Source organism: Pseudophryne corroboree, chromosome 4 (assembly GCF_028390025.1).
Source record: "Pseudophryne corroboree isolate aPseCor3 chromosome 4, aPseCor3.hap2, whole genome shotgun sequence".
In the NCBI taxonomy this organism is placed as follows: domain Eukaryota; kingdom Metazoa; phylum Chordata; class Amphibia; order Anura; family Myobatrachidae; genus Pseudophryne; species Pseudophryne corroboree.
Window position 1 is genome coordinate 930,836,051 of NC_086447.1, and position 26,872 is coordinate 930,862,922.

The following is a 26,872-nucleotide window of genomic DNA, read 5'->3' on the forward strand; positions in this document are numbered from 1 at the left end:
TAAATACATTGCGGACAGCACGTGATAGTATATATAGGGGGCGATTTATCAAAGCTTGGAGAGATACAGTACCAGCCAATCAGCTCTGCTGTCATGTATTAAACACAGCCTGTGACATGTCAGTTAGGAGCTGATTGGCTGGCACCTTATCTCTCTCCAAACTTTGATAAAACTCCCACTGTCATTAACTGTACCCCTCCTCCCCCACTACTCCTGCCAAGTCCAGCTTGGAGTACAGTGTGCCAGTTCCCCTGAGAGGAGTGTGCCAGTGGCAGGCACCACATTAGAGCTGTAAGGAGACCACCACACAGTGGCAGCAGCCCCCATACTCGTCTCACATGAGGAGAGACATCACACATTACACTGACAGGGAGGCAGTCCCCTCATTACCCAGCACCCACCGCGCCGCTCCGCCCGCACCCAAAGAGAGTCTCCCAGAGACCAGTGACGCGTTTCAGGGCCGAATTCGATTGGCCGCCGGCTGTGGCGCGCAGCGGCTCTTACCGCCTGGTGTCACGTGGTGCAGTCAGTCAGTTCCTCCGCGGCGGATCACTCCGGAGCCGGTTCCGGGAGCTGCTGCTGCCGCCCGCTGGTGTCAGGTAAGCTGGTGCCCTCTGCACAGTCACTAGCACTGGCTGTCACCAGCGGCCCCTGGCTGCCAGGAGGGTGTCCCCTAGCAGGGCTAGCTGAGGGTTAGTGGTGGCCCCAGGCAACTTACTTGTGGGCCTCCACCAATGGGATTGGAAAGTGTTATATTGTGTTCAACTTCTAACCCCCTCCCCCATCCCGTCTCTCTGTATTCTGTATTCATACCCCCTCCCCTGCCATGTCCATATTGCCCCCCTGTAATGACCATACCCCCGAACAATGTCCATATTGCACCGCCACCACCACCACCAGCATGTCCATTTTGCCCCCACCACCACCACCATGTCCATATTGCCCCCATTCCCTGCTATGTCTATTTTGCCCTACCATGTCCATATTTCCCCCCACCATGTCCATATTGCCGCTCCGCCCTACCATGTCCATATTGCCCCCCGCCATGTCCATATTGCACCGCCACCACCACCACCAGCATGTCCATTTTGCCCCCCCCCCCACCACCACCATGTCCATATTGCCCCCATTCCCTGCTATGTCCATTTTGCCCTACCATGTCCATATTTCCCCCCACCATGTCCATATTGCCGCTCCGCCCTACCATGTCCATATTGCCCCCTCACCATGTCCATATTGCCGCTCCGCCCTACCATGTCCATATTGCCCCCTCACCATGTCCATATTGCCTGTTTCCCCACCATGTCCATATTGCCCCTCCGCCATGTCCATATTGCTGCGCCACCATGTCCATATTGCCCACTCACCATGTCCACCATATTGCCCACTCACCATGTCCATATTGCCTACTCACCATGTCCATATTGCCCACTCACCATGTCCATATTGCCCACTCACCATGTCCATATTGCGCCCTCACCATGTCCATATTGCGCCCTCACCATGTCCATATTGCGCCCTCACCATGTCCATATTGCGCCCTCACCATGTCCATATTGCGCCCTCACCATGTCCATATTGCGCCCTCACCATGTCCATATTGCCCACTCACCATGTCCATATTGCCCACTCACCATGTCCATATTGCGCCCTCACCATGTCCATATTGCGCCCTCACCATGTCCATATTGCCCACTCACCATGTCCATATTGCGCCCTCACCATGTCCATATTGCGCCCTCACCATGTCCATATTGCCCACTCACCATGTCCATATTGCCCACTCACCATGTCCATATTGCCCACTCACCATGTCCATATTGCCCACTCACCATGTCCATATTGCCCACTCACCATGTCCATATTGCGCCCTCACCATGTCCATATTGCGCCCTCACCATGTCCATATTGCGCCCTCACCATGTCCATATTGCCCACTCACCATGTCCATATTGCGCCCTCACCATGTCCATATTGCCCACTCACCATGTCCATATTGCCCACTCACCATGTCCATATTGCGCACTCACCATGTCCATATTGCCCACTCACCATGTCCATATTGCCCACTCACCATGTCCATATTGCCCCCTCACCATGTCCATATTGCGCCCTCACCATGTCCATATTGCGCCCTCACCATGTCCATATTGCGCCCTCACCATGTCCATATTGCGCACTCACCATGTCCATATTGCGCACTCACCATGTCCATATTGCCCACTCACCATGTCCATATTGCGCCCTCACCATGTCCATATTGCCCACTCACCATGTCCATATTGCCCACTCACTATGTCCATATTGCGCACTCACCATGTCCATATTGCCCACTCACCATGTCCATATTGCGCCCTCACCATGTCCATATTGCCCCCTCACCATGTCCATATTGCCCCCTCACCATGTCCATATTGCGCCCTCACCATGTCCATATTGCGCCCTCACCATGTCCATATTGCGCCCTCACCATGTCCATATTGCGCCCTCACCATGTCCATATTGCCCACTCACTATGTCCATATTGCGCACTCACCATGTCCATATTGCCCACTCACCATGTCCATATTGCCCCCTCACCATGTCCATATTGCGCCCTCACCATGTCCATATTGCGCCCTCACCATGTCCATATTGCGCCCTCACCATGTCCATATTGCGCCCTCACCATGTCCATATTGCGCCCTCACCATGTCCATATTGCGCCCTCACCATGTCCATATTGCGCCCTCACCATGTCCATATTGCCCACTCACCATGTCCATATTGCCCACTCACCATGTCCATATTGCCCACTCACCATGTCCATATTGCGCCCTCACCATGTCCATATTGCGCCCTCACCATGTCCATATTGCGCCCTCACCATGTCCATATTGCGCCCTCACCATGTCCGTATTGCGCCCTCACCATGTCCGTATTGCGCCCTCACCATGTCCGTATTGCGCCCTCACCATGTCCGTATTGCGCCCTCACCATGTCCGTATTGCGCCCTCACCATGTCCATATTGCGCCCTCACCATGTCCATATTGCCCCCTTACCATGTCCATATTGCGCCCTCACCATGTCCATATTGCCCCCAGCCCCTGCAATGTCCGTATTGCCCCCCTCCACTGCCGTGTCCATTGTCCCCCCCCCCCCCCATGTCCATATTGCCCCTGCCTTGTCCATATGTCTTCCCTTCCTCTGCCATGACCATATCCCCCCCCCCACCGTGTCCATATTGCCCCCATTCCCTGCCATGTCCGGGGCACTATATGGTGATGCAGAGATACTTACCTGGCCAGTTACTGCCCTGCGCTAGCAGCTCTCCTGCCACAGTACAGAGGACAGTCCGCCGGGATCAGGCGTCTGCAAAATGCCAAAGGCAAAAGAGACATAAGTGCCAAACTGAATGGATGCAATCTTTATAATCGGCAATAAGACAGCGCTGGGGCACGTGTTACATGACGCTTCTGCATTGCCCTAACAAGTCTGCACTAACATAAAGAGCTGACATTGTTATTAATATATACACCGATGGTTTTATGCAGGGCTGTATAGTAAATGTGTATGTAACTCGTCCTACTCCATTACATATTATAGTTTCATTTCCCTATTACACAAATACATAATAGGATCCATTTTATCAAGAGAATTAACCTACCTGTATGTCTATGAGTGTACGAGACTAAAGGAGTACCCAGAGGTAACCCCGCACATTCATAGAGAGAACATACAAACCCCACACTGGTAGGGCACAGGTCAGAGAAAGGGGTTCCAATGTTTAGATAGACAATGTCTAGGGCAACAAGCAATACTGTAGGTCAAGCCCATATAATCGACATGCGTAGGGTTGACACTGGAAAAGGTTGAAGGGTACAAAAGGTCGACATGTTCAAATGGTCGGCACAGCTGTTTAAGGGTTTTTCCTTTTTCTCTAACGTCCTAGTGGATGCTGGGGACTCCGTAAGGACCATGGGGAATAGACGGGCTCCGCAGGAGACAGGGCACTTTAAGAAAGATTTTGAATTCTGGTGTGTACTGGCTCCTCCCTCTATGTCCCTCCTCCAGACCTCAGTTTGAATCTGTGCCCGGACGAGCTGGGTGCTACTTAGTGGGCTCTCCTGAGCTTACTAAAAAGAAAGTATTTTGTTAGGTTTTTATTTTCAGAGAGATCTGCTGGCAACAGGCTCTCTGCTACGTGGGACTGAGGGGAGAGGAGCAGCCCTACTCACTGAAGATAGGTCCTGCTTCTTAGGCTACTGGACACCATTAGCTCCAGAGGGATCGTACACAGGATCGCACCCTTGGTCGTCCGATCCCGGAGCCGCACCGCCGTCCCCCTCGCAGAGCCAGAAGACAGAAGCCGGTGTCAGAAGCAAGAAGACTTCGAAATCGGCGGCAGAAGACTCCAGTCTTCGTATGAGGTAGCGCACAGCACTGCAGCTATGCGCCATTGCTCCCACACTAAACCCACACACTCCGGTCACTGTAGGGTGCAGGGCGCAGGGGGGGCGCCCTGGGCAGCAATTAGAGACCTCTTTGGCAAAAGTTAGCATAATATACAGTTGGGCACTGTATATATGTATGAGCCCCCGCCAAAATTGTACATGAAAGCGGGACAGAAGCCCGCCGTCGAGGGGGCGGGGCTTCTTCCTCAGCACTCACCAGCGCCATGTTTTTTCTCCACAGCACCGCTGAGAGGAAGCTCCCCAGTCTCTCCCCTGCAGTTACATGGTAGAAGAGGGTAAAAATAGAGGGGGGGCACATAATTAGGCGCAAAAATCAATATAAACAGCAGCTACTGGGTTAACATTAAGTTACTGTGTTATTCCTGGGTTAATAGCGCTGGGGTGTGTGCTGGCATACTCTCTCTCTGTCTCTCCAAAGGGCCTTATGGGGGAATTGTCTTCAGATGAGCATCCCCTGTGTGTGTGGTGTGTCGGTACGTGTGTGTCGACATGTCTGAGGTAAAAGGCTCCCCTAAGGAGGAGATAGAGCAAATATGTGTGTGTGAGGGTGTCTCCGTCGACTACGCCGACACCTGTTTGGATATGTGTAATTAAGTGCTAAGGTGAATTTATTGCACAAAAGATTAGAGAACAGACAGGGAATCTACCCATGTCTGTCCCTATGTCGCAGAGACCTTCAGAGTCTCTCAATGATCACTATCCAAAATAATAGACACTGATATCGACACGGAGTCTGACTCCAGTGTCGACTATGATAATGCAAAGTTACAGCCAAAATGGCAGAAAAGTATTCAATATATGATTATTGTAATAAAAGATGATTTGCATATCACTGATGACTCATCTGTCCCTGACACAAGGGTACACATGTTTAAGGGGAAGAAAGCTGAGGTAAATTTCCCTCCTCTCATGATGAAAATGAGCGGGAATCTCCAGACAAGAGACTGCAGTTTCCCACAAAGAATTCTCAGGCAGTATCCTTTCCCCACTAGGGCCAGGATAGGATGGGAATCTTCCCCTAGGGCAGTGGTTCCCAAACTTTTGTGAGTCACGGCACCCTGGAGTGTCAGATTTTTTTTTCACGGCACCCCTAGGCCACAAGTTTCTTATTGAGAAATTTAGAAAAAAATATTAGATTAAGTAAATTATGTTTATATGTCATCCTTAGGGTCAGTTATGTGGTGAGGGACAAGATTTGCTTCTGTTTGTCCACATATTTTATAACTGGAAGCCATCAGCACTGGTTTTGCCTATTAAATTGACAATAAATAGTTTGAATTGGTCCTTGACCACCAACCTGAGGCACCCCTGCAAGTGTCCCGCGGCACCCCAGGGTGCCACGGCACACAGTTTGGGAACCACTGCCCTAGGGTGTCACGTTTGCCCAAAAGGGTAGGTCTGACATAACAGCTATTCTCAGGGATCCTACAGATAGCGTGCACATTCTGGTACACTACTCAGACTTGCGATTGTGTCGGCATGGGTTTATAGCGCTGTGGCAGCGTTGACAGGTACCTTATCAGCAGAGATTGAGACCCTAGTATGTATATAGATATATAGATTTCTCTGACGTCCTAAGTGGATGCTGGGACTCCGTAAGGACCATGGGGAATAGCGGCTCCGCAGGAGACTGGGCACAACTAAAGAAAGCTTTAGGACTACCTGGTGTGCACTGGCTCCTCCCACTATGACCCTCCTCCAGACCTCAGTTAGAATCTTGTGCCCGGCTGAACTGGATGCACACTAGGGGCTCTCCTGAGCTCCTAGAAAAGAAAGTATATTTTAGGTTTTTTATTTTCAGTGAGTTCTGCTGGCAACAGACTCACTGCTACGAGGGACTAAGGGGAGAAGAAGCGAACCTACCTGACTGGAGATAGTTTGGGCTTCTTAGGCTACTGGACACCATTAGCTCCAGAGGGATCGAACACAGGACCCGACCTCGATCGTTCGGTCCCGGAGCCGCGCCGCCGTCCCCCTTACAGAGCCAGAAGCATGAAGATGGTCCTGAAAATCGGCGGCAGAAGACTTCGGTCTTCAACAAGGTAGCGCACAGCACTGCAGCTGTGCGCCATTGCTCCTCATGCACACCTCACACTCCGGTCACTGATGGGTGCAGGGCGCTGGGGGGGGGGGGCGCCCTGAGCAGCAATATTAAACACCTTGGCTGGCAAATCTACACAATATATAGTCATATAGGCTATATATGTGTAAAATACCCCTGCCAGAGATCCATAAAAAAGCGGGAGAAGTCCGCCGAAAAAGGGGCGGGGCTATCTCCCTCAGCACACTGGCGCCATTTTTTCTTCACAGTGCAGCTGGAAGACAGCTCCCCAGGCTCTCCCCTGTAGTTTTCAGGCTCAAAGGGTTAAAAAGAGAGGGGGGGCACTAAATTTAGGCGCAATATTGTGTATACAAGCAGCTATTGGGGAAAAAAATCACTCAGTTACAGTGTTAATCCCTGCATTATATATAGCTCTGGTATGTGCTGGCATACTCTCTCTCTGTCTCCCCAAAGGGCTTTGTGGGGTCCTGTCCTCAGTCAGAGCATTCCCTGTGTGTGTGCGGTGTGTCGGTACGGCTGTGTCGACATGTTTGAGGAGGAAGGTTATGTGGAGGCGGAGCAGATGCCGATAAATGTGATGTCGCCCCCTGGGGGCCGACACCAGAGTGGATGGATAGGTGGAAGGTATTAACCGACAGTGTCAACTCCTTACATAAAAGGCTGGATGACGTAACAGCTGTGGGACAGCCGGCTTCAAAGGCCATCAGGGGCTCAAAAACGCCCGCTACCTCAGATAGCAGACACAGATGTCGACACGGAGTATGACTCCAGTGTCGACGAGGTTGAGACATATACACAATCCACTAGGAACATCCGTTGCATGATCTCGGCAATGAAAAATGTGTTACACATTTCTGACATTAACCCAGGTACCACAAAAAAAGGGGTTTTATGTTTGGGGAGAAAAAGCAGACAGTGTTTTGTTCCCCCATCAGATGAGTGAATGAAGTGTGTGAAGAAGCGTGGGTTCCCCCGATAAGAAACTGGTAATTTCTAAAAAGTCACTGTTGGCGTACCCTTTCCCGCCAGAGGATAGGTCACGTTGGGAGATATCCCCTAGGGTGGATAAGGCGCTCACACGTTTGTCAAAAAAGGCACTGCCGTCTTAGAATACGGCCACTTTGAAGGAGCCTGCTGATAAAAAGCAGGAGGCTATCCTGAAGTCTGTATTTACACACTCAGGTTCTATACTGAGACCTGCAATTGCCTCAGCATGAATAGTGCTTCTGCAGCGTGGTCTATTACCCTGTCAGGACAGGGATACTATTTGCTAACCATAGAGCATATTAAAGACGTCGTCTTATATATGAGGGATGCACAGAGGGATATTTGCCGGCTGGCATCCAGAATTAATGCAATGTCCATTCTGCCAGGAGGGTATTAGGGACCTGGCAGTGGACAGGCGATGCTGACTTTAGAAGGCACATGAATATTCTGCCTTATAAGGGTGAGGAATTGTTTGGGGATGGTCTCTGGGACCTCATATCCACAGCAACTGCTGGGAAGGAAAAAATTTACCTCAAGTTTCCTCACAGCCTAAGAAAGCACCGTATTATAAGGTACAGTCCTTTCGGCTTCAGAAAAGCAAGCGGGTCAAAGGCGCTTCCTTTCTGCACAGAGACAAGGGAAGAGGGAAAAAGCTACACCAGACAGCCAGTTCCCAGGATCAAAAATCTTCCCCCGCTTCCTCTGAGTCCACCGCATGACGCTGGGGCTCCACAGGTGGAGCCAGGTGCGGTGGGGGCGCGTCTCGGGAACTTCAGCGACCAGTGGGCTCGCTCACAGGTGGATCCCTGGGTTCTGCAAGTAGTATCACAGGGATACAAGCTGGAGTTCGAGGCGACTCCCCCTCGCCGTTACCTCAAATCAGCCTTGCCTGCTGCCCTCGAGGAGAGGTAGTACTGGCGGCAATTCACAAGCTGTACTTCCAGCAGGTGATAATCAAGGTACCCCTCCTTCAACAAGGCCGGGGTTACTATTCCACAATGTTTGTGGTACCGAAACCAGATGGTTCGGTGAGACCCATTCTAAAATTGAAATCCTTGAACACTTATATACGAAGGTTCAAGTTCAAAATGGAATCGCTCAGGGCGGTTATTGCAAGCCTGGACGAAGGGGATTACATGGTATCACTGGACATCAAGGATGCTTACCTGCATGTCCCCATTTACCCTCCTCACCAGGAGTACCTCAAAATTGTGGTACAGGACTGTCATTACCAATTCCAGACGTTGCCGTTGGTCTGTCCCCGGCACCGAGGGTATTTACCAAGGTAATAGCCGAAATGATGATACTCCTTCGAAAAAAGGGAGTTATAATTATCCCGTACTTGGACGATCTCCTTATAAAGGCGAGGTCCAGAGAGCAGTTGTTCGTCGGAGTAGCACTATCTCGGGAAGTGCTACAACAGCACGGCTGGATTCTGAATAGTCCAAAGTCGCAGCTGGTTCCTACGACGCGTCTACTGTTCCTGGGTATGGTTCTGGACACAGAACAGGAAAAAGGGTTCTCCCGGAGGAGAAGGCCAAGGAGTTGTCATCTCTAGTCAGAGACCTCCTAATACAAATACAGGTGTCGGTGCATCAATGCACGCGAGTCCTGGGAAAGATGGTAGCTTCTTACGAAGAAATTCCATTCGGCAGGTTCCATGCAAGGATCTTCCAGTGGGATCTGTTGGACAAGTGGTCCGGGTCGCGTCTTCAGATGCATCGGCTGATAACCCTGTCTCCATGGGCCAGGGTGTCGCTGTTGTGGTGGCTGCAGAGTGCTCATCTTCTAGAGGGCCGCAGATTCGGCATACAGGACTGGGTCCTGGTGACCACGGATGCCAGCCTTCGAGGCTGGGGGGCAGTCACACAGGGAAGAAACTTCCAGGGACTGTGGTCAAGTCAGGAGACTTCCCTACACATAGACATTCTGGGACTAAGGGCCATTCACAATGCCCTAAGTCAGGCTAGACCCCTGCTTCAACACCAGCCGGTGCTGATCCAGTCAGACAACATCACGGCGGCCGCCCATGTAAACCAGCAGGGCGGCACAAGAAGCAGGATGGTGATGGCAGAAGCCACAAGGATTTTCTGATGGGCGGAAAATCATGTGTTAGCACTGTCAGCAGTGTTCATTCCCGGAGTGGACAACTGGGAAGCAGACTTTCTCAGCAGGCACGACCTCCACCCGGGCGAGTGGGGACTTCATCCAGAAGTCTTCAAAATGATTGTACACCATTGGGAAAGGCCACAGGTGGACATGACGGCGTCCCGCCTCAACAAAAAGCTAAGAAGATATTGCGCCAGGTCAAGGGACCCTCAGGCGATAGCTGTGGACGCTCTGGTAACACCGTGGGTGTACCAGTCGGTGTATGTGTTCCTTCCTTTGCCTCTCATACCCAAGGTACTGAGAATACTAAGAGGGAGAGGAGTAAGAACTATACTCATGGTTCCGGATTGGCCAAGAAGAGCTTGGTACCCAGAACTTCAAGAAATTATCTCAGAGGACCCATGGCCTCTGCCGCTCAGACAGGACCTGCTGCAGCAGGGGCCCTGCCTGTTCCAAGGCTTACCACGGCTGTGTTTGACGGCATTGCGGTTGAACACCGGATCCTAAAGGAAAAAGGCATTCCGGAGGAAGTAATTCCTACGCTGATTAAGGCTAGGAAAGATGTGATCGCAAAATATTATCACCGCATATGGCAAAAATATGTTGCTTAGTGTGAGGCCAGGAAGGCCCCAACGGAGGAATTTCAACTGGGTCGATTTCTGCACTTCCTACAGTCAGGATTGACTACGGGCCTAAAATTGGGTTCCATTAAGGTCCAGATTTCGGCTCTGTACATTTTCTTCCAAAAAGAACTGGCTTCACTGCCTGAAGTTCAGACTTTTGTTAAGGGAGTGCTGCATATTCAGCCCCCGTTTGTGCCTCTAGTGGCACCGTGGGATCTCAACGTGGTGTTGGATTTCCTGAAGTCGCATTGGGTTGAGCCACTTAAATCCGTAGAGCTAAAATACCTCACGTGGAAAGTGGTCATGCTGTTGGCCTTGGCGTCGGCCAGGCGTGTATCAGAATTGGCGGCTTTGTCATGCAAAAGCCCTTATCTGATTTTCATATGGATAGGGCGGAATTGAGGACTCGTTCCCAATTCCTTCCTAAGGTGGTATCAGTTTTTCATGTGAACCAACCTATTGTGGTGCCTGCGGCTACGTGGGACTTGGAGGACTCCAAGTTACTGGACGTAGTCAGGGCCCTGAAAATATATGTTTCCAGGACGGCTGGAGTCAGGAAAACTGACTCGCTATTTATCCTGTATGCACCCAACAAGCTGGGTGCTCCTGCTTCAAAGCAGACTATTGCTCGCTGGATCTGTAGCACGATTCAGCTTGCACATTCTGCGGCTGGACTGCCGCATCCTAAATCAATCCACGAGGAAGGTGGGCTCATCTTGGGCGGCTGCCCGAGGGGTCTCGGCTTTACAACTTTGCCGAGCAGCTACTTGGTCGGGGTCAAACACATTTGCTAAATTCTACAAGTTTGACACCCTGGCTGAGGAGGACCTAGAGTTTGACCATTCGGTGCTGCAGAGTCATCCGCATGCTCCGCACTGGGAGCTTTGGTATAATCCCCGTGGTCCTTACGGAGTCCCAGCATCCACTTAGGACGCCAGAGAAAATAAGATTTTACTCACCGGTAAATCTATTTCTCGTAGTCCGTAGTGGATGCTGGGCGCCCATCCCAAGTGCGGATTGTCTGCAATACTTGTATATAGTTATTGCCTAACTAAAGGGTTATTGTTATGAGCCATCTGTAGTGAGGCTCAGTTATATTTCATACTGTTAACTGGGTATAATATCACGAGTTATACGGTGTGATTGGTGTGGCTGGTATGAGTCTTACCCGGGATTCAAAATCCTTTTCCTATTGTGTCAGCTCTTCCGGGCACAGTATCCTAACTGAGGTCTGGAGGAGGGTCATAGTGGGAGGAGCCAGTGCACACCAGGTAGTCCTAAAGCTTTCTTTAGTTGTGCCACGTCTCCTGCGGAGCCGCTATTCCCCATGGTCCTTATGGAGTCCCAGCATCCACTACGGACTACGAGAAATAGATTTACCGGTGAGTAAAATCTTATTATATATATATTAAAGATGCTGTCTTAAGAGATATGTATATATAAAACATGCCCAAAGAGACATGAGTATACTGGGTCCTAGAGTCAAAGCTATGTCGATTTCTGCTTGACGTGTCCTGTAGAATATGCAATGGACAGATGATGCCGACTTAAGAGGCATATGGAAGGCTGAGGATTGTGTGGAGAAGGGATCTCGGACCTGGTCTCCACAGCTATAGCTGGTAATTCTGATCTTTTGCCTTATATTCCTGCACAGCCTAGGAAAGCACGACATTGTCAAATGCAGCCTTTCGATCACAAAGAAACAAGAAAGTCCGAGGTGCGTCCTTTCTTGCCAGAGGCAGGGGCAGAGGAAAGAAGCTGTACAACACAGCTAGTTCCCAGGAACAGGAGTCCTCCCCGGCCTACACAAAATCCACCGCATGTCGCTGGGGCTCCACAGGCGGAACTAGGCCCGGTGGGGGCACGTCTTCGTAATTTCAGCCACAAGTGGGTTCACTCCCTGTTGGATCCCTCGGCAATTGATATTGTGTCTCAGGGATACAAGCTGGACTTGGAGGAGATGCCCCCTCACCGACAGCCCTGCCGGCTTCGCCCCACGAGAGGGAAATAATGTTAACTGCAATTCACGAATTGTATCTTCAACAGGTGGTGGTCAAGGTTCCCCTCCTTCAACAAGGAGGGGGATATTATTCGACCATGTTGTAGTCCCGAAACCGGACGGTTCGGTCAGACCCATATTGAATTTAAAATCCCTGAACATATACCTGAAAAGGTTCAAGTTCAAGATGGAATCACTAAGAGCGGTCATCGCAAGCCTGAAAGGGGGAGATTTTATGGTGTCTCTGGACATAAAGGATGCATACCTTCATGTCCCCATTTATCCACCTCATCAGGCGTACCTCAGATTTGCGGTATGGGATTGTCATTACCAATTTCAGACGTTGCCGTTTGGTCTCCCCACGGCCCCGAGAATCTTCACCAAGGTAATGGCGGAAATGATGGTGCTCCTGCGGAAGCAAGGTGTCACAATTATCCCATACTTGGACGATCTCCTCATAAAAGCGAGATTAAGAGAGCAGTTGCTGAACAGCGTATCACTTTCTCTGGAAGTGTAACGGCAACACGGCTGGATTCTAAATATTCCAAAGTCGCAGTTGGTTCCAACGGCTCATCTGCCTTTCCTAGGCATGATTCTAGACACAAACCAGAAAAGGGTTTATCTCCCAATAGAGAGAGCTCAGAAGCTCATGACACTGGTCAGGAACCTATTAAAACCAAAACAGGTGTCAGTGCATCACTGCACTCTAGTCCTGGGAAGGATGGTGGCATCATAAGAGGCCATTCCCTTCGGCAGGTTCCATGCGAGGACCTTTTCAATGGGACTTACTGGACAAGTGGTCCGGATCACATCTTCGGATGCATCGGTTAATCACCCTATCCCCCAGGGCCAGGGTGTCTCTCCTGTGGTGGCTGCAGAGTGCTCACCTTCTCGAGGGCCGCAGATTCGGCATTCAGGACTGGGTCCTGGTGACCACGGATGCAAGCCTCCGAGGGTGGGGAGCAGTCGCACAGGGAAGGAATTTCCAAGGTCTGTGGTCAAGTCAGGAGACTTGCCTTCACATCACCATCCTGGAATTAAGGGCCGTATACAACACCCTACGTCAAGCGGAGACCCTGCTTCGCGACCAACCGGTTCTGGTTCAGTCAGAAGCCACCAGAATTCTTCGCTGGGCAGAGAATCACATAAGCGCACTGTCAGCAGTGTTCATCCCGGGAGTGGACAGCTGGGAAGCAGACTTCCTCAGCAGGCACGACCTCCACCCGGGAGAGTAGGGACTTCATCAAGAAGTCTTCACGCAGATTGCAAGTCGGTGGGAACTGCCACAGGTGGACGTGATGGCATCCCGCCTCAACAAAAAGCTACAGAGGTATTGCGCCAGGTCATGATAGCTCAGGCGATAGCTGTGGACGCACTGGTGTCACCGTGGGTGTTCCAGTCGGTCTATGTATTTCCTCCTCTTCCTCTCATACCCAAGGTGCTGAGAATCATAAGAAAAAGAGGAGTGGGAACAATACTCATTGTTCCGGATTGGCCAAGAAGAACTTGGTATCCAGATCTGCAAGAAATGCTCACAGAGGACCTGTGGCCTCTGCCTCTAAGACAGGACTTGTTGCAACAGGGGTCCTGTCTGTTCCAAGACTTACCGCGGCTGCGTTTGACGGCATGGCGGTTGAACGCCGGATCCTAGCAGAAAAAGGCATTCCGAATGAGGTCATTCCTACGCTGATAAAGGCTAGGAAGGACGTGACAACTCAACATTATCACCGTATATGGCGAAAATATGTTGCTTGGTGTGAGGCCAGGAATGCCCCTACGGTGGAATTCCAGCTGGGCCGTTTCCTTCACGTCCTACAGTCAGGAGTGAATTTGGGCCTAAAATTGGGTTCCATTAAGGTCCAGCTTTCGGCCCTATCCATTTTCTTTCAAAAGGAGTTGACTTCTCTACCTGAAGTTCAGACGCTGTAAAGGGAGTGCTGCATATTCAGCCCCCTTTTGTGCCCCCAGTGGCACCTTGGGATCTTAACGTGGTGTTGAGTTTCCTGAAATCCCACTGGTTTGAACCACTCAAAACGATGGAATTGAAATGTCTCACGTGGAAGGTGGTCATGCTGCTAGCCTTGGCTTCGGCTAGGTGTGTGTCAGAATTAGCTGCTTTTGTCACATAAAAGCCCCTATCTGGTTTTCCATGCGGATAGAGCAGAATTGCGGACCCGCCCACAGTTTCTGCCGAAAGTGGTTTCATCCTTTCATATAACCCAACTTATTGTGGTGCCTGTGGCTACTACTGACTTGGAGGATTCCGAGTTACTTGATGTGGTCAGGGCTTTGAAGCTTTATGTAGCCAGAACGGCTAGGGTCAGGAAAACAGAATCTTTGTTTATCCTGTATGCTTCCAACAAGCTTGGGGCGCCTTCTGCAAAGCAAACTATTGCTCGCTGGATCTGTAATACGATTCAGCAGGCTCATTCTGCGGCTGGATTGCCGCTGCCAAAATCAGTTAAGGCCCATTCCACTAGGAAGATGGGCTCTTCTTGGGCGGCTGCCCGAGGGGTCTCGGCATTACAGCTGTGCCGAGCGGCTACTTGGTCAGGTTCAAACACTTTTGCAAAGTTCTATAAGTTTGATACCCTGGCTGAGGGAGGACCTTGTGTTTGCTCAATCGGTGCTGCAGAGTCATCCGCACTCTCCCGCCCGTTTGGGAGCTTTGGTATAATCCCCATGGTCCTTACGGAGTCCCCAGCATCCACTAGGACGTTAGAGAAAATAAGATTTTACTTACCGGTAAATCTATTTCTTGTAGTCCGTAGTGGATGCTGGGCACCCGTCCCAAGTGCGGACTTCTTCTGCAATACTTATAGTATATAGTTATTGCTTAAATAAGGGTTATGTATAGTTGCATCAGGGTTGTACTGATGCTCTGTTGTTGTTCATACTGTTAACTGGGTAAGTTTATCACGAGTTATACGGTGTGATTGGTGTGACTGGTATGAGTCTTGCCCTGGATTACCAAAATCCTTTCCTTGTACTGTCAGCTCTTCCGGGCACAGTTTCTCTAACTGAGGTCTGGAGGAGGGGCATAGAGGGAGGAGCCAGAGCACACCAGAATCTAAATTCTTTCTTAAAGTGCCCATGTCTCCTGCGGAGCCCGTCTATTCCCCATGGTCCTTACGGAGTCCCCAGCATCCACTACGGACTACGAGAAATAGATTTACCGGTAAGTAAAATCTTATTTTTTCAGACACGCCTGCGTTTTTGCAAACACTCCCTGAAAACGGTCAGTTGACACCCAGAAACGCCCCCTTCCTGTCAATCTTCTTGCGGCCGTCAGTGCGAAGAAAAACTTCGCTAGGACCTGTGCACAACCACAACGGGCTTTGTACCCATACGGCGCACGTGCGCATTGCGGCCCATACGCATGCGCAGAAATGCAGCATTTTCACCTGAACGCTGCACTGCGAAAATCGGCAGCGAGCGATCAACTCGGAATGACCCCCCATAGTCAGAATGGCCTGAGGGTATGTGCAGTAGTTATCAGAAGGTGGGTTACCTCTTCACGGCTAAGAACCACATTCAGGGCCTAATTCAGACCTGATCGCAGCAGCAAATTTGTTCTCTAATGGGCAAAACCATGGCCCTCATTCCGAGTTGTTCGCTCGCAAGGCGATTTTAGCAGTATTGCACACGCTAAGCCGCCGCCTACTGGGAGTGAATCTTAGCTTCTTAAAATTGCGAACGAAAGATTTGCAATATTGCGATTACACATCTCGTAGCAGTTTCAGAGTAGCTTCAGACTTACTCGGCATCTGCGATCAGTTCAGTGCTTATCGTTCCTGGTTTGACGTCACAAACACACCCAGCGTTCGCCCAGACACTCCTCCGTTTCTCCGGCCACTCCTGCGTTTTTTCCGGAAACGGTAGCGTTTTTTCCCACACGCCCATAAAACGGCCTGTTTCCGCCCAGTAACACCCATTTCCTGTCAATCACATTACGATCGCCGAAGCGAAGAAAAAGCCGTGAGTAAAAATACTATCTTCATTGCAAAATTACTTGGCGCAGTCGCAGTGCGGACATTACGCATGCGCACTAAGCGGAAAATCACTGCGATGCGATGAAATTTACCGAGCGAACGACTCGGAATGAGGGCCCATGTGCGCTGCAGGGAAGGGGGGGGGGGCAGATGTAACGTGCAGAGAGAGTTAGATTTGGGTGGGGTGTGTACAAACTGAAATCTAAATTGCAGTGTAAAAATAAAGCAGCCAGTATTTACCCTGCACAGAAACAATATAACCCACCCAAATGTAACTCTCTCTGCACATGTTACATCTGCCCCACCTGCACTGCACATGGTTTTGCCCATTAGAGAACAAATTTTCTGCTGCGATCTGGTCTGAATTAGGACCTCAGGACACTGAACTCGGGGTAATTCAGACCTGATCGCAGGGCTGCATTTTTGCTGCCCTGCGATCAGATAGTCTCCGCCTACAGGGGGAGGGTATATGGTGTGTATAGGTGTGCGATCGCTTTTGAAGGAGACCTGTCTCTGCACTGCCCGGGACTTACTCAGCTGCTGCGTTTGTTTCATGCTGATCAGGGCCGGAACTGACGTCAGACACCCTCCCTCAACACGCCTGGTCCCTCCTGCGTTTCTCCGGACACTTCTGTAAAACAGTCTGTTGCCACCCACAAATGGCCTCTTCCTGTCAGTCACCTTGCAATTGCTCGTGCGATTGCTTATTTCGCACCATCCCGTCACTAGGCACCGATACCCGGTGCAGTCGTCCGACGCGCCGGCGCATTGTTGTGCATATGCATGCGCAGGTCAAATCTGATCCCCGCTCAGCAATCAAGTCTGAATTACCACCTCAGTGCGTAAGCAGTGTGTGACTTTCACACTTGCTTCCGATTAAACATCACAGGGAGACAATAGGGCCTCCTGTTCCACATAATACAGCGTATGGATGTATGTCTGCGCTGAAACTCCTGAAAACCTGGCTGTACGGCACAAACCAGACTTCACTACTACGTGTATTTAAGGGAAGTGTGAACTCCTCAGCTGGGCAGTCTGTTATGTATAAGTCACAGTGCAGTGTTTATATGAGTGTGATAACAGATCATTCACACCTGGGCTCGCAAAGCTGTTCTGCTCCATCCTGGTAAAATATGTGTATATGTATTAAGTCAAATTAAAGTGGACCAGTCATTGTCACATAAAACCACAGAAACTGTACGGTAAAAATATTCCTCAGCAGCCATGGGCTTGCTGGTGCTTATAGTTACACAAGACCCATTGTGCACAAACAGGCAATGGTTCTTCTTGGGACATGAATTTGGGGGTGCTGGGAGAGCACTCGGCACACTTTTTAATTAAAACCCCCCCCATTATATTCGATTCTCTGTACTAGGTCAATAATGTTACAGTAAACAAAACTGATATGTTATGCTTTACCATTTGAGCTTTTTGTCCCATATCAGCCTCACTTCCTTATCTGCTGTCTGTGGGCTGTATAAAGCTTTCAATAGAGGGGAGAACATTCTCTAAGCTATTTCATTGTTTAACAGAGCTAGAGTAGAAAGTCGGCTTGAGAATGAACAGTGTGTGCCGGCTGTCGGGATTCCGGTGCCGGTATACTGTGCGCCAGGACCCCGACAGCCGCAAACTGAAGACCACCCATATATACATGCCGCTTACCTACTGACAATTCCCATGCGGGGAGGTAGTTACATTGGATAGGAATGTGCTGCAATATATATAAATACCTTTCTGTCCTCTACTCATAGCGTCAGTGGCAGGGGCAAGATTGCTCCTTAATCTGCCACCTCATACGCAAGGAGTCGCTGGAATAAAATGTGAATTCCATCAGTACGGGAGAGAAGCCACAAAGGTGAGAATTCCGCAGACTACGTGGTAAGAATGATGTTGAGATGATTTTGCAGATAGCATTGAACTATAAAATGTAATTTGTGTCATTTTGTTGCGTCTCTAAGTAAATGCTGTTTAGGGATTAATTGAATTAATGCGATCACATTCTTGTGGTTACGCTGAGCATTACCTCGCAGGAAGACAGCGATGGAAGGAGGTTAGAGGAATAAGTAGAACGGCAAAAACCAGCTACGTAGGTTTGCTAACTACTACAACCTAGGAAAATTCCGTATTTATTGTTATTTTATATTAGACACACTTATTAAACGTGCATATTTCTAAACAAATATCATTTCAGAACATGTGTAAATATCACTAAACTGTACTGCATTAGAAGCAATGGCCCTCATTCCGAGTTGTTCGCTCGCTAGCTGCTTTTAGCAGCATTGCACACGCTAGGCCGCCGCCCTCTGGGAGTGTATCTTAGCTTAGCAGAATTGCGAACGAAAGAGTAGCAGAATTGCGAATACCGTATATACTCGAGTATAAGTCGACCCGAATATAAGCCGAGGCACCTAATTTTACCACAAAAACCTGGGAAAACTTATTGACTCGAGTATAAGCCTAGGGTGGGAAATGCAGCTCTACCCGTACACAGACTTCATAGTGCCAGATATGCCCCACAGTGCCAGATATGCCCCACAGTGCCAGATGTGCCAGATATGCCCCACAGTGCCAGATATGCCACACAGCACCAGATATGCCACACAGCGCCAGATATGCCCCACAGTGCCAGATGTGCCCCACAGTGCCAGATGTGCCCCACAGTGCCAGGTGTGCCAGATATGCCCCACTGTGCCAGATATGCCCCACAGTGCCAGGTGTGCCAGATATGCCCCACAGTGCCAGGTGTGCCAGATATGCCCCACAGTGCCAGGTGTGCCAGATATGCCCCACAGTGCCAGGTGTGCCAGATATGCCCCACAGTGCCAGGTGTGCCAGATGCCCCACAGTGCCAGGTGTGCCAGATATGCCCCACAGTGCTAGATACTTACCCTCCGTCGCTCCCGCGCTGTCTTCTGAAGGAGGGACACGGAGAGCGCAGCGCGCGGCTCCCCCGTGTCCCTCCTGCGTCTCCAGCGGCAGCCGCGTGTGTTAAAGGAAGTGCCGGTTCGTGCACTTCCTTTACCACACAGACGCCGCTGCTGCGGGAGATGCAGGAGGGACACAGGAGAGCCGCACGCTGTGCTCTCCGTGTCCCTCCTAAAGCTGACTCAAGTATAAGCCGAGGAGGCTTTTTCAGCACAAAAAAAAGTGCTGAAAAAGTCGACTTATACTCGAGTATATACGGTAAATAATTCTTAGCAGTTTCTGAGTAGCTCCTACACTGCGATCAGCTCAGCCCGATTCGTTCCTAGTTTGACGTCACAAACACGCCCTGCGTTCGACCAGCCACTCCCCCGTTGTTCCAGCCACTCCTGCGTTTTATCCTGGTACGCTTGCGTTTTTCTGCACACTCCCAGAAAACGGTCAGTTTCCGCCCAGAAACACCCACTTCCTGTCAATCACACTCCAATCACTTCAACAATGAAAATTCTTCGTTCGGACGTGAGTAAATCTACTAAGTTTTGTGCTAAATTACTTAGCGCATGCGCACTGCGTACCATGCGCATGCGCATTTTTGCCTTAATCGCTCCGTTGCGAAAATCGGCAACGAGCGAACAACTCGGAATGACCCCCCATAATTGGTAATTACATAGCTCTGGGCACTTACCTTGGCTCAGCCGCTGGGCTTGCCGCTTGAAGGCCCTCATTCTGAGTTGATCGCTCGCTAGCTACTTTTAGCAGCCGTGCAAACGCATAGTCACCGCCCACGGGGGAGTGTATTTTCGCTTTGCAGAAGTGCAAACGCCTGTGCAGCCGCGCGGCAGCAAACACATTTTGTGCTGAACAAGACCAGCCCTGTAGTTACTTATCCTGTGCGATGATTGCTGCGACTCAGGTCCCGGAATTGACGTCAGATACCGGCCCAGCAAACGCCCGGCCACGCCGGCGTTTTTTCCAAACACTCCCAGAAAACGGTCAGTTGCCACCCAGAAACTCCCACTTCCTGTCAATCTCCTTGCATTCGGCTGTGCGATTGGGATCATCGCTAGAACCAGTGCAAAACCACAAAGGAATTCGTACCCGTACGCCGCGCCTGCGCATATTAGCCGTTTTTTTCACTGATCACTACGCAGCGACCAATGGCAGCTAGTGATCAACTCGGAATGAGGGCAGATATAAGAATATTTGTACACTTAACGTGGGAGCTAAAAGTCCGCAGTAAGTCTCTAATTGAATTTCCCCCTTAGGTGGGTGTCAGTTCAGAACAATGTACAGATGGAGCTTTGCTCATCTAGGCTTCTCTGCTGCGCCTAGGTGCACCGAGGTTTATTAGCATAAGCCTTTCATTAGCCTTTCTCTAACGTCCTAGTGGATGCTGGGGACTCCGTAAGGACCATGGGGAATAGACGGGCTCCGCAGGAGACATGGGCACTTTAAGAAAGAATTTAGTTCTGGTGTGCTCTGGCTCCTCCCTCTATGTCCCTCCTCCAGACCTCAGTTTGAATCTGTGCCCGGACGAGCTGGGTGCTGTTCAGTGAGCTCTCCTGAACTTGCTGTAAGAAAGTATTTTGTTAGGTTTTTTATTTTCAGGGAGCTCTGCTGGCAACAGACTCCCTGCATCGTGGGACAGAGGGGAGAGAAGCAGCCCTACTCTCTGAAGATAGGTCCTGCTTCTTAGGCTACTGGACACCATTAGCTCCAGAGGGATCGTACACAGGATCTCACCCTCGTCGTCCGATCCCAGAGCCGCGCCGCCGTCCCCCTCGCAGAGCCGGAAGACAGAAGCCGGGTGAGTATGAGAAGCAAAGAAGACTTTGAAATCGGCGGCAGAAGACTCCGTTCTTCACATGAGGTAACGCACAGCACTGCAGCTGTGCGCCATTGCTCCATACACTCCTCACATACTCCGGTCACTGTAAGGGTGCAGGGCGCAGGGGGGGGCACCCTGGGCAGCATATGGACCTCTGTTGGCAAAAGTAAACATATACAGTTGGGCACTGTATATATGTATGAGCCCCCGCCAAAAAGATATGTATTTTAGCGGGACAGAAGCCCGCCGTCGAGGGGGCGGGGCTTCTCCCTCAGCACTCACCAGCGCCATTTTTTCTCCAGCGGAGCGCTGAGAAGAAGCTCCCCAGGCTCTCCCCTGCAGATCACGGTAGAGAAAGGGTAAAAAGAGAGGGGGGGGCACATAATTAGGCGCTAAAAACACAAATACAGCAGCTACTGGGTTAACATTAAGTTACTGTGTTATTCCTGGGTTATATAGCGCTGGGGTGTGTGCTGGCATACTCTCTCTCTGTCTCACCAAAGGGCCTTGTGGGGGAACTGTCTTCAAAAAGGGCATTCCCTGTGTGTGTGGTGTGTCGGTACGCTTGTGTCGACATGTCTGATGAGGAAGGCTATGTGGAAGCAGAGCGGGAGCAAATGAATGTGGTGTCTCTGCCGACGGCACCGACACCTGATTGGATGGATATGTGGAAGGTTTTAAATGATAATGTTAATTCCTTGCATAAAAGGTTAGACAAAGCTGAAACCTCAGGACAGTCAGGGTCCCAACCCATGCCTGAGCCTATGTCGCAGAGACCGACAGGGTCTCAGAAGCGCCCACTATCCCAAATTATTGACACGGATACCGACATGGATTCTGACTCCAGTGTCGATTACGATGATGCAAAGTTACAGCCAAAATTGGCTAAATCCATCCGTTATATGATTATAGCTATTAAGGATGTGTTGCACATCACAGAGGAAATCCCAGTCCCTGACAAGAGGGTACATATGTATGGGGAAAAGAAGCCGCAGGTAACTTTTCCCCCCTCACACGAGCTCAATGAGTTATGTGAAAAGGCTTGGGAATCTCCAGATAAAAAACAGCAGATTTCCAAAAAGATTCTTATGGCGTATCCTTTCCCCCCAACGCACAGGTTACGCTGGGAATCCTCCCCGAGGGTGGACAAAGCTTTGACATGCTTATCCAAGAAGGTAGCCCTGCCGTCACAGGATACGGCTACCCTCAAAGATGCTGCGGATCGCAAACAGGAGGTTACCCTGAAGTCCATTTGTACACATTCAGGTACCTTACTGAGGCCGGCAATCGCGTCGGCTTGGGTGTGTAGTGCTGTAGCAGCATTGACGGATACCTTATCTGAGGAACTTGATACCTTAGACAAGGATACTATATTAATGACCCTGGGGCATATTAAAGACGCTGTCCTTTATATGAGAGATGCTCAGAGAGACATTAGCCTACTAGGTTCTAGAATAAATGCTATGTCGATTTCTACCAGAAGGGTCCTGTGGACTCTGCAATGGACAGGTGATGCCGACTCAAAAAGGCACATGGAGGTTTTACCTTACAGGGGTGAGGAATTGTTTGGGGAGGGTCTCTCGGACCTGGTCTCCACAGCTACGGCTGGGAAGTCAAATTTTTTGCCATATGTTTCCTCACAACCTAAGAAAGCACCGTATTACCAAATGCAGTCCTTTCGATCACAGAAAAACAAGAAAGTCCGAGGTGCGTCCTTTCTTGCCAGAGGAAAGAAGCTGCACAACACAGCTAGTTCCCAGGAACAGAAATCCTCCCCGGCTTCCACTAAATCCACCGCATGACGCTGGGGCTCCACAGGCGGAGCTAGGCCTGGTGGGGGCGCGTCTCCGAAATTTCAGCCACAAGTGGGTTCACTCACAGTTGAATCCCTGGGCAATAGATGTTGTGTCTCAGGTATACAAGCTGGAATTCGAAGAGATGCCCCCTCACCGATACCTCAAGTCGGCCCTGCCAGCTTCCCCCTTAGAGAGGGATATAGTGTTAACTGCAATTCACAAATTGTATCTTCAACAGGTGGTGGTCAAGGTTCCCCTCCTTCAACAAGGAAAGGGTTATTATTCGACCATGTTTGTGGTACCGAAACCGGACGGTTCGGTCAGACCCATATTGAATTTAAAATCCCTGAACGTGTACCTAAAAAGGTTCCGGTTCAAGATGGAATCGCTGAGAGCGGTCATTGCAAGCCTGGAAGGGGGGGATTTTATGGTGTTTAGACATAAAGGAGGCATGCCTTCATGTCCCCATTTATCCACCTCATCAGGCGTACCTCAGATTTGTGGTACAGGATTGTCATTACCAAATTCAGACGTTGCCGTTTGGTCTCTCCACGGCTCCGAGAATATTTACCAAGGTAATGGCGGAAATGATGGTACTCCTGCGGAAATAAGGGGTCACAATTATCCCATACTTGGATGATCTCCTCATAAAAGCGAGGTCAAGAGAGCAGTTGCTGATCAGCGTAGCACGTTCTCTGGAAGTGTTACTGCAACGCGGCTGGATTCTGAAAATTCCAAAGTCGCAGCTGGTTCCTACGACTCGTCTGCCCTTCCTGGGCATGATTCTGGACACAGGCCAGAAAAGGGTTTATCTCCCGATAGAGAAGGTTCAGGAACTCATGACACTGGTCAAGGACCTATTAAAACCAAAACAGGTGTCAGTGCATCACTGCACTCGAGTCCTGGGAAAGATGGTGGCATCGTACGAGGCCATTCCCTTCGGCAGGTTCCATGCGAGGACCTTTCAATGGGACTTACTGGACAAATGGTCCGGATCATATCTTCAGATGCATCGGTTAATCACCCTATCCCCCAGGGCCAGGGTGTCTCTCCTGTGGTGGCTGCAGAGTGCTCACCTTCTCGAGGGCCGCAGATTCGGCATTCAGGACTGGGTCCTGGTGACCATGGATGCAAGCCTCCGAGGGTGGGGAGCAGTCACACAGGGAAGAAATTTCCAAGGTCTGTGGTCAAGTCAGGAGACTTGCCTTCACATCAACATCCTGGAACTAAGGGCCATTTACAACGCCCTACGTCAAGCAGAGGCCCTGCTTCGTGGTCAACCTGTTCTGATTCAGTCAGACAACATCACCGCTGTGGCTCATGTAAACCGACAAGGCGGCACAAGGAGCAGAGTGGCGATGGCGGAAGCCACCAGAATTCTTCGCTGGGCGGAGAATCGTGTAAGCGCACTGTCAGCAGTGTTCATCCCGGGGGTAGACAACTGGGAAGCAGACTTCCTCAGCAGGCACGACCTCCACCCGGGGGAGTGGGGACTTCATCAAGAAGTCTTCGCACAGCTTGCAAGTCGGTGGGAACTGCCACAGGTGGACATGATGGCATCCCGCCTCAACAAGAAAATACAGAGGTATTGCGCCAGGTCAAGAGACCCTCAGGCGATAGCTGTAGACGCCCTGGTGACACCGTGGGTGTTCCAGTCGGTCTATGTATTTCCTCCTCTTCCTCTCATACCCAAGGTGTTGAGAATCATAAGAAAAAGAGGAGTGAGAACAATACTCATTGTTCCGGATTGGCCAAGAAGGACTTGGTATCCAGATCTGCTAGAAATGCTCACAGAGGACCCGTGGCCTCTTCCTCTAAGACAGGACTTGTTGCAACAAGGGCCCTGTCTGTTCCAAGACTTACCGCGGCTGCGTTTGACGGCATGGCGGTTGAACGCCGGATCCAAGCGGAAAAAGGCATTCCAGATGAGGTCATTCCTACGCTGATAAAGGCTAGGAAGGACGTGACAGCTCAACATTATCACCGTATATGGCGAAAATATGTTGCTTGGTGTGAGGCCAGGAATGCCCCTACGGAGGAATTTCAGCTGTACCGTTTCCTTCACTTCCTACAGTCAGGAGTGACTTTGGGCCTAAAATTGGGTTCCATTAAGGTCCAGATTTCGGCCCTATCCATTTTCTTTCAAAAAGAGCTGGCTTCCCTACCTGAAGTTCAGACGTTTGTGAAGGGAGTGCTGCGTATTCAGCCCCTTTTTGTGCCCCCGGTGGCACCTTGGGATCTTAACGTGGTGTTGAGTTTCCTGAAATCCCACTGGTTTGAACCACTCAAAACGGTGGAATTGAAATATCTCACGTGGAAGGTGGTCATGCTACTAGCATTGGCTTCGGCTAGGCGTGTGTCAGAATTAGCGGCTTTGTCACATAAAAGCCCCTATCTGGTTTTCCATGAGGATAGAGCAGAATTGCGGACCCGTCCACAATTTCTGCCAAAAGTGGTTTCATCCCTTCATATAAACCAAAAATAAGGTAAAATATACCCAAAGGTATTCGGGCGCTATGAGACGAGATGGTTAGCTAAGCGGCAGCCAATATTACAGGGGAGTCACTCCCAAAGTGAGAATACAAGAGAGAATGGAGGCTGCGCTAGTGGAGGAAAGAACAATGTAAAACACTCAATAGGTCAATATAAAAATTTATTATAAAACATAAATTCTTTAAAAAGCAGGAATTCTGTGCAAGATAATGTGCCAATTATATGCAGAAAAAATAAATTGCCAATGATATGCAAAAGTTGGAGTTTACCCAGAATGTTGGTACAGGATTAATGAAAATTGTTCTCTAGAATCCGTTCCATATTTTGCCCATCAATATGGTATACAGTTATAATCCGGTTTGGAGGATACCTTTTAGATGTTACTGAAGAGAGTCCATGGAAAATGTCCATATACCGCTAGAGGATTGATGCAACGTCTCTTAGGTGTAGAGTACCTCATGCAATGCGGGAATAGGCCGGCGCCTCTCTCGGGCTCCTCCTCCTCCTGCGTAAACCCTGCAGCTTTTTCAAAAGCCTTTGAAAAAGCTGCAGGGTTTACGCAGCGAAACGCGTCAGGTACTTACCCGTTGGAACAGGACATCTCTGAATTGGACCCGAACCAGCCCATCTTGCCGACCAGTTATCCGGAGGAGCCCGAGAGAGGCGCCGGCCTATTCCCGCATTGCATGAGGTACTCTACACCTAAGAGACGTTGCATCAATCCTCTAGCGGTATATGGACATTTTCCATGGACTCTCTTCAGTAACATCTAAAAGGTATCCTCCAAACCGGATTATAACTGTATACCATATTGATGGGCAAAATATGGAACGGATTCTAGAGAACAATTTTCATTAATCCTGTACCAACATTCTGGGTAAACTCCAACTTTTGCATATCATTGGCAATTTATTTTTTCTGCATATAATTGGCACATTATCTTGCACAGAATTCCTGCTTTTTAAAGAATTTGTTTTATAATAAATTTTTATATTGACCTATTGAGTGTTTTACATTGTTCTTTCCTCCACTAGCGCAGCCTCCATTCTCTCTTGTATTTTCATATAAACCAACCTGTTGTGGTGCCTGTGGCTACTACTGACTTGGAGGATTCCGAGTTACTTGATGTGGTCAGGGCTTTGAAGGTTTATGTAGCCAGGACGGCTAGGGTCAGGAAAACAGAATCTTTGTTTATCCTGTATGCTTCCAACAAGCTTGGTGCTCCTGCTTCAAAGCAAACTATTGCTCGCTGGATCTGTAACACGATTCAGCAGGCTCATTCTGCGGCTGGATTGCCGCTGCCAAAATCAGTTAAGGCCCATTCCACTAGGAAGGTGGGCTCTTCTTGGGCGGCTGCCCGAGGGGTCTCGGCATTACAGCTTTGCCGAGCGGCTACTTGGTCAGGTTCAAACACTTTTGCAAAGTTCTACAAGTTTGATACCCTGGCTGAGGAGGACCTTGTGTTTGCCCATTCGGTGCGGCAGAGTCATCCGCACTCTCCCGCCCGTTTGGGAGCTTGGGTATAATCCCCATGGTCCTTACGGAGTCCCCAGCATCCACTAGGACGTTAGAGAAAATAAGATTTTACTTACCGGTAAATCTATTT

General features: G+C 50.0%; 1 protein-coding gene across 12 annotated transcripts in view; it reads left to right on the forward strand.

The window, feature by feature from the left end:
- The first annotated feature begins 519 nt into the window (after nucleotides 1–519).
- PROX1 (prospero homeobox 1) overlaps nucleotides 520–26,872 on the forward strand; it is a 141,432-nt gene continuing 115,079 nt past the window's right edge. For 5 of the 12 annotated variants that reach the window (XM_063919076.1, XM_063919064.1, XM_063919077.1 and 2 more), the window contains exon 1: nucleotides 17,997–18,082. The gene's annotated coding sequence lies outside the window, so the exon portion shown is untranslated. Of the gene's footprint in view, nucleotides 600–17,996; nucleotides 18,106–26,872 lie in introns of those variants that run through there. The other 7 variants (XM_063919066.1, XM_063919068.1, XM_063919067.1 and 4 more) reach the window with 5 other exon arrangements.